The sequence below is a fragment of the Octodon degus genome, unplaced genomic scaffold, assembly GCF_000260255.1.
Source record: "Octodon degus isolate 3935 unplaced genomic scaffold, OctDeg1.0 scaffold00055, whole genome shotgun sequence".
In the NCBI taxonomy this organism is placed as follows: domain Eukaryota; kingdom Metazoa; phylum Chordata; class Mammalia; order Rodentia; family Octodontidae; genus Octodon; species Octodon degus.
The window spans coordinates 5,550,576-5,562,191 of NW_004524631.1; the positions used below are offsets into that span (position 1 = coordinate 5,550,576).

The 11,616-nt window shown below is 36.2% G+C and overlaps 1 pseudogene; it reads left to right on the plus strand.

The window, feature by feature from the left end:
• The first annotated feature begins 977 nt into the window (after positions 1-977).
• LOC101582995 lies at positions 978-9,634 on the plus strand (annotated as a pseudogene).
• Positions 9,635-11,616: the final 1,982 nt, after the last annotated feature.

Below are 11,616 nucleotides of genomic sequence, written 5' to 3' on the forward strand. Positions count from 1 at the left end.
AAACTCTCAACATTTTAAATCATCCTGCTGGGTCTTTTGTTCTTGACTCTCAACATATATTTGACTAAAAGCCCCCAATAATAGCCATGCCACTGGCTCAACATTTCAACATTTGGTCATCTTGAGAATTTTTTTTTTTTTTGCAACATTAACTAATCCAGGAAAGTGAATCTGACATGCTGGTCCCATCCCCAGGGCATGCTGAGATGGCAATGGAGACTGGGTATGGTGGGCACACCTGCAATCCCGGGTCTTGGGAGGCAGAGGCAGATCACTATGAGTCTGATCTAATAGTGAGACCCTGAACACCCAGGAGACCCTTCCCTAAAAAATATATTAAAAAAAAGATTAACTAATCTACTATGCTTAATCTCAATGTCAGGCAAAGTTTATGGACAGGACCAAAATACAGACAAACATTCTGCTAAGCCATAACAAAAATCATCCACAATCTAACAAGCAACATAGTCCTTTTTCCCAGCAGAATCCTCTCCAGCCTGGTCTTTACAGGCAGAATTTCTATCAGCATCCTGGTCTTCTCAGCTCTGACCAGAATATCCCATACAGAAGAGCCAAAGGCACTTTAGCTCTTCACCAGTAGGTGTCCTCCCCAAACCTTTTTTATCTCTTCTCACAAGCCATTTTTAAAAGCTTGTAATCCACATTGTCAGGTATGGTCACAGTAACAGCCCCACTCCCAGTACCAAATTTTGTCTCAGCTACTGTTCACTCAATGCTGGGGCAAAATGCCTGACACCCAAAATTAACAAAGGGAAGGTTTATTTAGCTCACACTTTGTGGAGGTTTTAGTATATACTTGGCTGGCTCCCAGGCAGAGTGGCATATGGCAGAGAGCAGCAGTTCATGGCAGCAGAAAACAGTGAAGAGCAAAGGGAAAGGCATCAGCTGCAACTTCTATCAAGCCTCTTTCCCTTCCTTCAACACCAACTGTGAAGACCAGACCTCCTCCAAGGAAGATGGTTACTGTTGCGAACATTGAAGTTCCTCCAAAGTAGTGTGGCTACAAAGATCAAGCTCCTCCAAGGAAGTGGCACCCAGAAGCCTTCCTCAACCCCTTTATATAATCTTTTTGTGCTGAGTCACTCTAGGGCAAGCCCTCTCCAGCCCAACGCTGGGCCTCCATATCCTACAGCATGGAATTGCCAAGCTGATCCAGCCAAGCTTCCAACATCCCAAGTTGACACAATGTACCAACTATCCTAAGCCTAATGTGAATTTATACAAATGTCTCTAATTCTTTGGTATTATACATAGGTTATTCTAGTTCTTTCCTATTTTTTGTATGTAAATTTTTATTCCAACAGTGAGAAAATAGGCTTTATTCTGTATTCCATTTACTTAACTGCTTAATTCTAATATATGTAGAAAGCAATGTCAGAATTAATCCATGCATTTATGAGGAGCATATTTACTAACTAGAATACAGTGCTTATGTGCAGTCCCTTTTGACTTTTGCTTTACAGACTTCACTCATTTCCACAGCTACCTGAGTTGGCACCTCTTCTACCCTGCTCGCTAAGATTGTTTCATATTTGTAATTTAGATGCTTTTTCCATATCTGTTCTCCTTTCTAAATCCCAACTCTCCTAAATGATTTTTGTTCCATATATTACACTTCATGTTATTACAAAGTTGTTCTGTATTTGGTGACATCATATCCATAATGGACTATGTTTTATGTATCTGCAATGGACAGTTTGTATTTTTAAATCCTAATCCATAAAATCATACTTTTAGGAAATGGGACCTTGGTGTGATTGGGTCATGAGGACAGAGCCTTATGATGGGATCAGTGCATGCCTTAGTTTATACTGTGCTGCTCTAAGACATACCTAAACCTGAGTAATTTATAAAGAACAAAAATTTATTCTCTCATGATTCTGGAGACTGGGAAGACCAAGATCAAGGAAGTAGCTTTTGGGGAGGACTTATTTTCTCTGTCTTCACATAGCAGATAGTAAAAGGGCCAAAAGAAAATGAATGCTATGTCCTTATATCACAAAACCCCACCTCCTAACACTTCTGCATTGAAAATTAAGTTTTCAATGCATGAATTTTAGGAAACTTATTCAGGCCACAGCATAGTTCTACAACCCACAGAATGCAGTCAGTTTCATTTAACAAACAATGATTATAGGTTTACAGGTTCCCTATGTCATTTTTCAAGACACAGTAGCAAAGTTAAGTAGTTTTAACAGAAACTATATGGCCCACAAGTCTAAAACACTTACTGTTTGATGTGCTACAGAGAAATTTTATGGAATTTTGCTGAAGGTTTACTGCGCCCTTCCTTCTGTATTTTCTTAAGGTAGAAACTTATCCTTTTAATTTAAACATTTCTCTTTTCCTAAAATAACAATTTTAAAGTATAATTTTGTTTAATGTTCTTTTATTGACAAATTTTCATATTTTATTATCAATTTTTAAAAATGGGAAATTTTGAGTTCTAATTTAATTCCATTGAGTTCAGAGAACCATTCTCAAAAACATATTTTTATGGTGGATAATGTATATATTCTGTGATATTTTAGTTCAGTGCTCTAAAAGTATTAATTAGGTGGTTAATAGTCATCATGTCTTCCATTAATGATCATTTGTTTCATAAATTACTAGCAGAATTATTCAAAATGTCCAACTATGATTGTGAACTTATTTCTTCACTTAATTTTGTCATATTTCTTTCATATGTTTTTAAACTTTGTTATTAAGCATATCTTCAATAAATTCTAATCCATGATGTTTTATTATTTAAAATGTTTTTCCTTTGGTAGCATTCTTTGTCTTGAAGTCTAGTTTATCTGATGTTAACATAACCACTCCAGTAGTTTAATACGTGTGTTTGAATTACATCTATTTTCCATCCTTTTCTTTAATCATTGTGTACCTTTATTTTAAATGGGTTTCCTGTAGATGGCATATAGTTCTGTATGTCCTCTTCTGTTCTCTGCCTTTTAATTGTAGTTTAATTGATGTATATTTAGTGTGATAATTGATATGATTAAATTTAAATCTATCGTTCTGCTGTTTATTTTCCATTTGTCATCTGGCTTTTTTATTTTTTATTTTTTTTTTTAATCTTTTCCTGCTTAGGGTGAAAGAGATCTAGCTTTTATTTTGGATTTTTTTCTTTTTGTGGTATTCCATTTTAATTATTTTATTGGCTTTTAAGCTATTGTCTTCTACATTGCTCTTACTAGTTGGCTGTTCTTGGAATTATAATGAAATTGTTTTATATCTTTGTAATACAGATTCTTTTTTTTTTCTTTTTGTGGAACCAGGGATTGAACTCAGGCCCTTGCGCTTGCCAGGGAAGCACTTATTCTACTGAGACATCTCCCCGGCCCCACTGTAATACAGATTCTTAAAGAGTTAATACATTACCTCCTGTAAAATCTAAATCCTTAGAACCGTCCATATATTTTCTACCTTGTATACTACTACTGTATACATTACATTGTTTAAAATAAACTATAGAATATACTACAATGTGGTATAATTTTTTCTCTAGTTCATCATGACTTTTAAAGAAATTTCAAAAAGATAAACTGTATCATCTTTTATATTTACCCAGGTATTTTCCACTTCAGAAGCATTAAAGTAAGTTTTTAATTCTTGACACCAGTTACAAATGTTAAAATGTACTACTCTTAAACATAATACATAGTATTTTAAAGTTGAATATATTTAGTTTTTTAAAATATATTAAGTCTAATAAATAAGACCTTAAAAGTAAAACATAGTTCTTATAAATTTAATTTATATAGTGTGCTTTAATTTCTTCTAAGTATTTCAGTATTGTAATTATTAATATTACAATGTGAGTGTATATTACTTAGTGTTTTACTAGAGAAACAAATATAACACAAGATATACAGATGTGTAAGAAATTACAAAATTGGCTTATAATGGTCATCCACAAAGCTGGTTAAGGAAGAGTGCAGAAAGTGTACACTGGAGACTAAAGGTATCAGAACAAGGTCTGGAGTTCACTCCAGTGTCCATGCAAGTTTGTATCAGGAGGTCGATGGATCTGCCACAAAAGGCTGAAGAGTCTATGCTATTAGCCTGAAGGATCCAAAGTGAAAGCTGAAGAGTCTGTGCTGGAAAGCAGGAGACAACATCCAAACTGAAGGCAAAGACTGGAACTCTTCTGAAGAACAGAAGCAGGTCTGTCCTTCCACATTTTCCCTTTATAACCATGCAAGAAATGAGCCCCCCTAAATGTGTCTTCTATATCTTAGGGTAAAAGATTGTTGAGCCAATTTAATTAAGCTTCTAAACTCAAGTTGACACAGTAAGTCAACCATTACATAGTGATAAGACCCAGGTCCTTGCACATGGTACACAAATGCTCTATCACTGAACTATAATCCCAGCCTCAAATATTATTTACATTTTTGGATTTTAATTAAAAAAACCATAAGTTTAGTCAACCAATTACATCTTTCATTTGGAATCTCAAGGCTTATTTTTAATGTGTTAAATTATCTTCAGTATTACAAAAAATTCAAAATAAAATCAATACTAATTAATGTAAACTATCACACACTTAGGGTGCCTTATTTCATTATTATTATTCACTATAACGTTGATCTTTCCAAGGTTAAAACACACTTATCTACCACTATGGTTTGGATATAGTTTAAATGTGTTTCAAGGGGCCAGGGAGATATCTCAGTGGAATAAGTGCTTCCCTGGCAAGCGCAAGGGCCTGAGTTCAATCCCTGCTTCTACATAAATAAATAAATAAATAAATAAATAAATAAACAAATAAATAAATAAATGTGTTTCTAAAAGATTTGTGTTTTGCAATTTTGGTTCCCCAATATAACATTAAGAGGAGATGGGACTCTTAAAAGTTGGGGCCTGAGAGGTTGGAGAGATGGTTCAGTGGAATAAGTGCTTCCCTAGCAAGTACAAGGGCCTGAGTTCAATCTCTGGCTCTGCAGAAAAAAAATAAAAAATAAAATGTTGGGGCTTGGGCTGCCCAGATAGCTCAGTGGACTAAAACACCTGCTCAGGCAGAGTGCAGCAGCTGGGGTTTGATCTCCAGCATGACGTGCTGCCCCTGCCCCCCAGTGGGCTGAGGAGGCAAATGAGACTGGGTGTAGTGGCACACTCCTATAATCCCAGTTCTTGCGAGGCTGAAAACAGGAGAATCACTACAAGTCCAATCTATGTAGTGAGACCCTGTAGACCCTATACTAAATACAATGAAGAAAACAGTTGGGGCCTACTGAAACATCCTCACATCACTAGCACTATGCCCCCCAAAAAATTAAACTCTTGTGCAACCAAGTTATTTCTTGAAACATGGTTGCAAAAAAATTAATATATTAATGAATGAATGAACAAATGAATGATGAATGAATACACAAATGAGAAAGACAAGCAGGCAGACAGATAAGACAGGCAGGAAGACAGGAAGACAAGAAGACAGATGAAAGAGACAAAGGGAGGAAGGAAGGACAAGCTTCATTCCCTCTTTTACTCTGGTTTCCTGATCTTGCCACAAGATCTCTCCTTCTTAAAGAATCCTATGATTGTGATGGTATCAGAAGCAGTCATTCCAGAAGTAGGGCTATGCTATTCAGACTTTCAGTCTCCAAAATTGTGTGCTGAATAAATCATTTCTCTGTATAAGTTACCCAGATGCAGGTATTTCACTATAGTAATGGAAAATGGACTAAGACTTCCACTAGGGAAACAACTGGGTCATCCCAAATTGAACTTTGTTCCAATGATTGAGCTATATTTGCTATCAACATGCAGAAATCTGCTTAATGCATTTCTCCACAATTCTTTTTCCCCCATGTTGCAGATCCTTCATACTATTTTACTGAATTCCATTTTTGCTTAACTTAAAGAAAAATGGTTTCTTTTGTTTACAACCAAAGAACATTAAGTAATATACCAGAGCTAAGGTTATATATTACCTTATAAGTATGCTATCACAACTGTAATTGCAGCACTGTGAAAGGTTGAGGCAAGAGAATTAATTTCAAGATTAGCCTGGGCAACTTATCAAGATCTTGTCCAAAAATAAAAATTTTAAAAAGAGCTATAGATAGGAGTTCAGTGGTAAAGTGCCTCAGGTTTCAATACTTAGTACTACAAGAAAAAAAAAAAAAAACAGAACGAGATAGAGTCAAGATGGGGTGGAAAACATATTCCAGTCCACATAACAAAAGCAGGACATAGTAGTTCATTATATGCAGTGGTGAAAATAGGTCAACACATTATTTCCTGGGCTGAATGCTGACTGAAAATGAAACCATTAGTGGAAGAAAACTGGTGACTGCTGCCATGAAACAATTTTAAAAATTTACAGGATGAGAAAAGTTCTAGAACTTCAGGGATAGGATTTCTAGGAACTCTGGACTATTTCATATGGCCATCTGAAGACACTTAATCAATAACTTCTACCTTAAAATAAGAAAAATCTTGATTAAAAGGCTGCCTTCTTTTGAGGGAAATTTAAGATTTTTGAGTCTATGGATTACTGGAGTTACTGGTGATATATGTAAACCTTGGCAATTAATATGAAAAGATCCTACAAAAAGATAGATGTTCAAGTATTTTAAATGAGCTGACAGTTTTTCTTTAATATTTCAAGAGCGCTCTATAATCCAATTTTTTTTTTTTCGGAATGGGGGATTGAACTCAGGCCCTTGTGCTTGCCAGGCAAGTGCTTATTCTACTGAGCCATCTCCCCAGCCCCAAGTATTTTAAATGTTCAAATACTCTGAAAATATTATTGATAGCACAGAACTATGTTTCTCTTATCTAAAGCAACTGCAATTGTTTTTAAGAAATTGTCACTCCCAGAGAAGGCATGCAACAATTCCTCTATGCCCCACCTTTCATTGTTATTTAGTTCAGAATTCAACCCCTATTTGGAGAATGGAAGTTGAATGCAAAATTAAACTACCTGGAAGCAAAGGTTTGACCATAAACAAAATTATAGGCATATAATCACTCCCTAGCAGTGAATGCCTAAAACTACAGATGGTATCAAAGCCTATAATTTAATATCATTTTTGTTTTAACTAAACACCATACAACGGCCATAAATTTTGCAGTTTGAAATGCATAGCATAAATTACTTTTTTCTTCTTCAAATTTTTATACATATTTCTTCGTACTATAGATATTAGTGATTTCAATGTATAATGTTTTTCTTTCCTTCTTGTCAAGAACTCTCACCTTTTCACTTAAAGGAAGCACTAGTTTCTTTTTGATATACTGAAATTACCAGCATTATTATTCTTGTGTTTTGGGGGCATAATTATATAAAGATTACTTGAACACAAGCACTGTGATACAAGAGTTGATCTGATAGCTGTGATAGCTGCCATTAGGTGGATAATGTACACAGCATAGATATATTGGATAAGGGGATGATTTATGTTTTAGACCAGACAGAGAAGAATGTTAGATTTCATCACACTACTTAGAACAGTGTGCAATGCAAACTAAAAATGTATTTATTTCTGGAATTTCCCATTTAGCATTTTCAACCATCACTGATGTTAGATAATGAATAAAGTCAAAGAAAGCAAAACTGTGGATAATGAAGGAACAACTATAGCCAAAAATATAGAAGGATGCAGATACAGCTCAGTAATACAGCACTTGTCTAGCATGTACAGAAGTCCAGAGTTGCAGTGGGGCAAAAAAGACTTGGTGTTGGCCAGTGGAAGACTGGACTCATCTTTCTCATGTACTTCACTCAGCATCCTCCACAACCATGTAGGACAAACTCAATACGGCTAAGATTGAGAAATGTGGTACATCAAAACTGGAGAAGATAGAAACGCAGGAGAAAAGTCCTCTACCTTCTAAAGAAACTATCAATCAGGGGGAACTACCCACTCAGGCCCCCCTCCTGTCCCTCTCTTGGACAGGAGCTTTCTTTCTCTCAATAAATGTATTCTGCTCATAACCTCTGTTTGTTCCTAAAATTCATTCTTCAGTTTTAGAGAACACGAACTCATGCAGGTCAGGTCAGGAGATTGTTTTTCCCTATGTCATTTGGAGGTTCCCTATATGGTTTGGAGGTCACCCACCCAGGATCACTTTTTCTCCCTGTATCATTTTGGAGGTTTCCACCGAGATCACTGAATGGAGGTATGAGTTTGCTTTTCTTTCATAAATTTTGGATTGGGACTTGCTTAGGTAACAAATTTTTACCATAGTTTTGTCCCACCTCCTGCCCACCTAAGTGAGTTCCCATTCTCTCCACCTTAGCCCCCCTTGGTTTTACACTATAAGAGTCCCTGAAAGAGACAGCTTCCCGGGCAACTACCCACTCGGACCCCCCTCCTGTCTCTTTCTTTCTCTCAATAAATATATTCTGCTCATAACCTCAAAGGAAAGAAAAAAAAAAGAAACTATCAATCAGGAGGAGCAAACAGGTTAATTAGAATGAGCCACACACCACCCATATGCACTATACATTCCACAAGTATTGCTCTCTGACAGCTATTTAGCTTTGTAAGATATAAAGAACTTGGATTAAGTTTAAATGACTGATGCCCCTTTCACATCAAAGAATAGAATGCTACCAACAAAGAAGTTTGCTCCTTCTTTGTCATCTTCCTACTTGGCTGTCAGAGAAGGAAAATAATGTGTCTTGCTGAAAGAGAGTGGGTAGGAGAAGGGTGAATTCTAGAATAAAACCCAAGGGGATCTTAAGTACCCTGCATGTTGCAAAATGCAGTTTAATCTGAGTGCCATTTTTGTTCAAATTTGAATTATAAAAATGAACATTCAGTAATTAAGTTTTAAAGTGTGGGAAACAACATGAAAATTATTTCAGGAAAAGAGGGGAACACAGTCGTGGAGGAAAGATTTTTAAAATTAAACAGGCTAAAGATGGCTGCACCCTGGCGAGAGGAGTGAAGGTTGCCCTGAACCGTGCGTGGTGGAGGAACACACGGGAGGCGCGCACGAGGTTCTGGCATTCCCGAACAAGGCTCAATACGGAAAATCATAAATCAGATGATACTATCAAGGAAAACATAATTGATATTATAGCCAGAAAAATTAACCAACTTCCAGAAACACACAGGAACCTACTTGAACACGGATCAGTATATGTTGTACTTAATGCTGCTTTCTGTGGTCTGATAGCAAACAGCCTTTTTCGGCGCAGCTTGCACGTGACACAGGCTCATATAGCTGCTGGCTTACCAAAGGCAGTGATTCCGTTTTTGTCAGCAAATGCCTCTTACACAGGTTTTGTAACTTTACCTCTGAGTACAGGTGATCTGAATTGTGAAACCTGCACTATGACGCGGGCTGGACTGATTGGTTTAGTTTTTGGTGGTCTGTACCCTGCTTTCTTGGCTATGCCTGTGAATGGTGCCCTAGCAGCCAGATATCAATCAGCACTGCTACCAGAGAAAGGAAACATCTTAACCTACTGGATTAGAATATCCAAGCCTGTCTTCAGAAAGATGGTATTTCCCCTTCTACTTCAGACTGTGTTTGCAGCATACCTTGGATCTAAACAATATAAACTACTTATAAAGGCTCTTCAGTTACCCGAACCAGGCCTAGAAATTAACTGATTTTTAACTAAGTATGTATATAAAATAAAAGTGAAAATGTTTCTCTTAAAAATAAACTTACACAAACGCAAAAAAAAAAAATTAAACAGGCTTATACCATACCAATACTTCTGTGTAATGTTTAGCAATCAATGTAACTTGGTTATAAATTTCCCCTTCACCCTTCTTTACTATCTAGAAAAGGGATTTTGAAGCCACCATCATAAAACATGATAGGAGTCAGGATGGTTTTAACAAACCTGAAATGTGAAAGCAAAATGAACACACTAGAAGAGCACAAGAGTCGCAGCTCAATTTAAAAAAAAAAAAATCTATGTTTTACTGCATGGTTATAAAGATGAACCAAGTTCATTTGGAAAAAATAATAAATAACACAAAAAAAAAATTAAACAAGCTTGACATGCTGGTGTGGGTATATATGTCAATGTGTTATGCTATGGTTTGAGTGCTCCTGCAAAGACCCAGGTGTTAAGAGCCTGGATCCCATGGTGGCATTCTTCAGAGTCTATGAAATCTTTAAGGGGTGGAGCTTAGTTTAGGTTATGGGGAACATGCTCATAAAGAGGATTTTAGGACATTGGCCCCACTTTTCTTTTGCCTTTGTTTCCAGGACATGAGGTTTTGCTCTGCTGTGCACTCCTGCCCTAATATGCTGCCTTACCACAGACCCAAAGACAGTGGAACCCACTTATCATGGACTGAAACCTCCAGAATTGTGAGCTACAATAAATCTTTTCTCTTTATTAATTACTCCGATATTTATTACAGTGATAGCTAGTACATGTTGTTTATGGAGCTATGTAAAATAACTTGTGGTTTGGTTAAATCTATTTTGAATCCCATGTTCCTCAATTTAATGAAAAATTACACCATGGAAACTCCTTGATATAATAGAGATAAAATAGGACTTATGGGAAAAGGTGGAAAAGAAGTTAAAACCATAGCGATTAAAATTTCATCTCCAAGAACATTAATTCTTAGAATCTCTCTGATACAGCTTGTTCATTCTAGTGACTTCAGATGAGATTATACAATGGTTCTTTCTATATTATTTGTAAAACCGTATGGTTTTTGTCCTTTCAGGATTCCCTTCAAACCTGAAGTTTTGTTTTTTTCCCCACAACCGGGGATTGAACTCAGATCCTTGTGTTTGCCAGACAAGCGCTTATCCTACTGAGCCATCTCCCCGGCCTGAAGTTTTTCTTTATCAATCTTTTATTCTTGCTTCTTAAATGAATGAGTTTGTTTCTATTGCTCACCACAAAAGAATCCTTGGACATACAATATACTTTCTCATTCTCTTCGTCTATTAATATGGCAGGGTTCTGTCTTAGGTTTTCTTGCTTTGTCTCCATACACACCCACAAAAGATTTCAACCATATACATGCTTTGTCATCTATATATTGATGATTCTATATACTGTGTCTATTTCAGACAGACTTCTCTCCCAAAAGAATCTTAAACTCAGTCAGCCCAAAAGTGAACTCCACTTTTCTTGGAAACTTGTTTCTTGTATTTATTCTTTCTCAATGAATGGTACCACCATTTACACAATTATTCATGCCATAACCAAAGAGTCATACCTAAACTCTTGCCTCTTCTTTACATCCTATGCATATTTCGTTCCCCAGCATTGAATTATGACAGTATCTCCATTTTTTATTTATAGCTGTCTGCTTTCTGTCTTCACACACTGAACACTTTGTTGACAGATAATTATTCTCTTTATAATTGACTTCCTACTTCTAATAGTTTCACCCCTAAAAATTTCTGTATCAGAGATTGGTCTTTTGGGATTTAAAAAGTTTAATTTTCTTATATGATTAAATGGCTTTAATGACCTAGGGAGAGTTTAAATCCACCTATCACTCTTTACAGAGTAACTGAGGTACACGAAGCCCTTCGTAGTATAAAAAATTTTATTTCATTTTATTTCATTTTTGGTACCAAGGTTCGACAGGACCTTGCACTTCCAAGGAAGGTGCTTAAGCCACCAAACTATCTCCCTGGCCCAACATT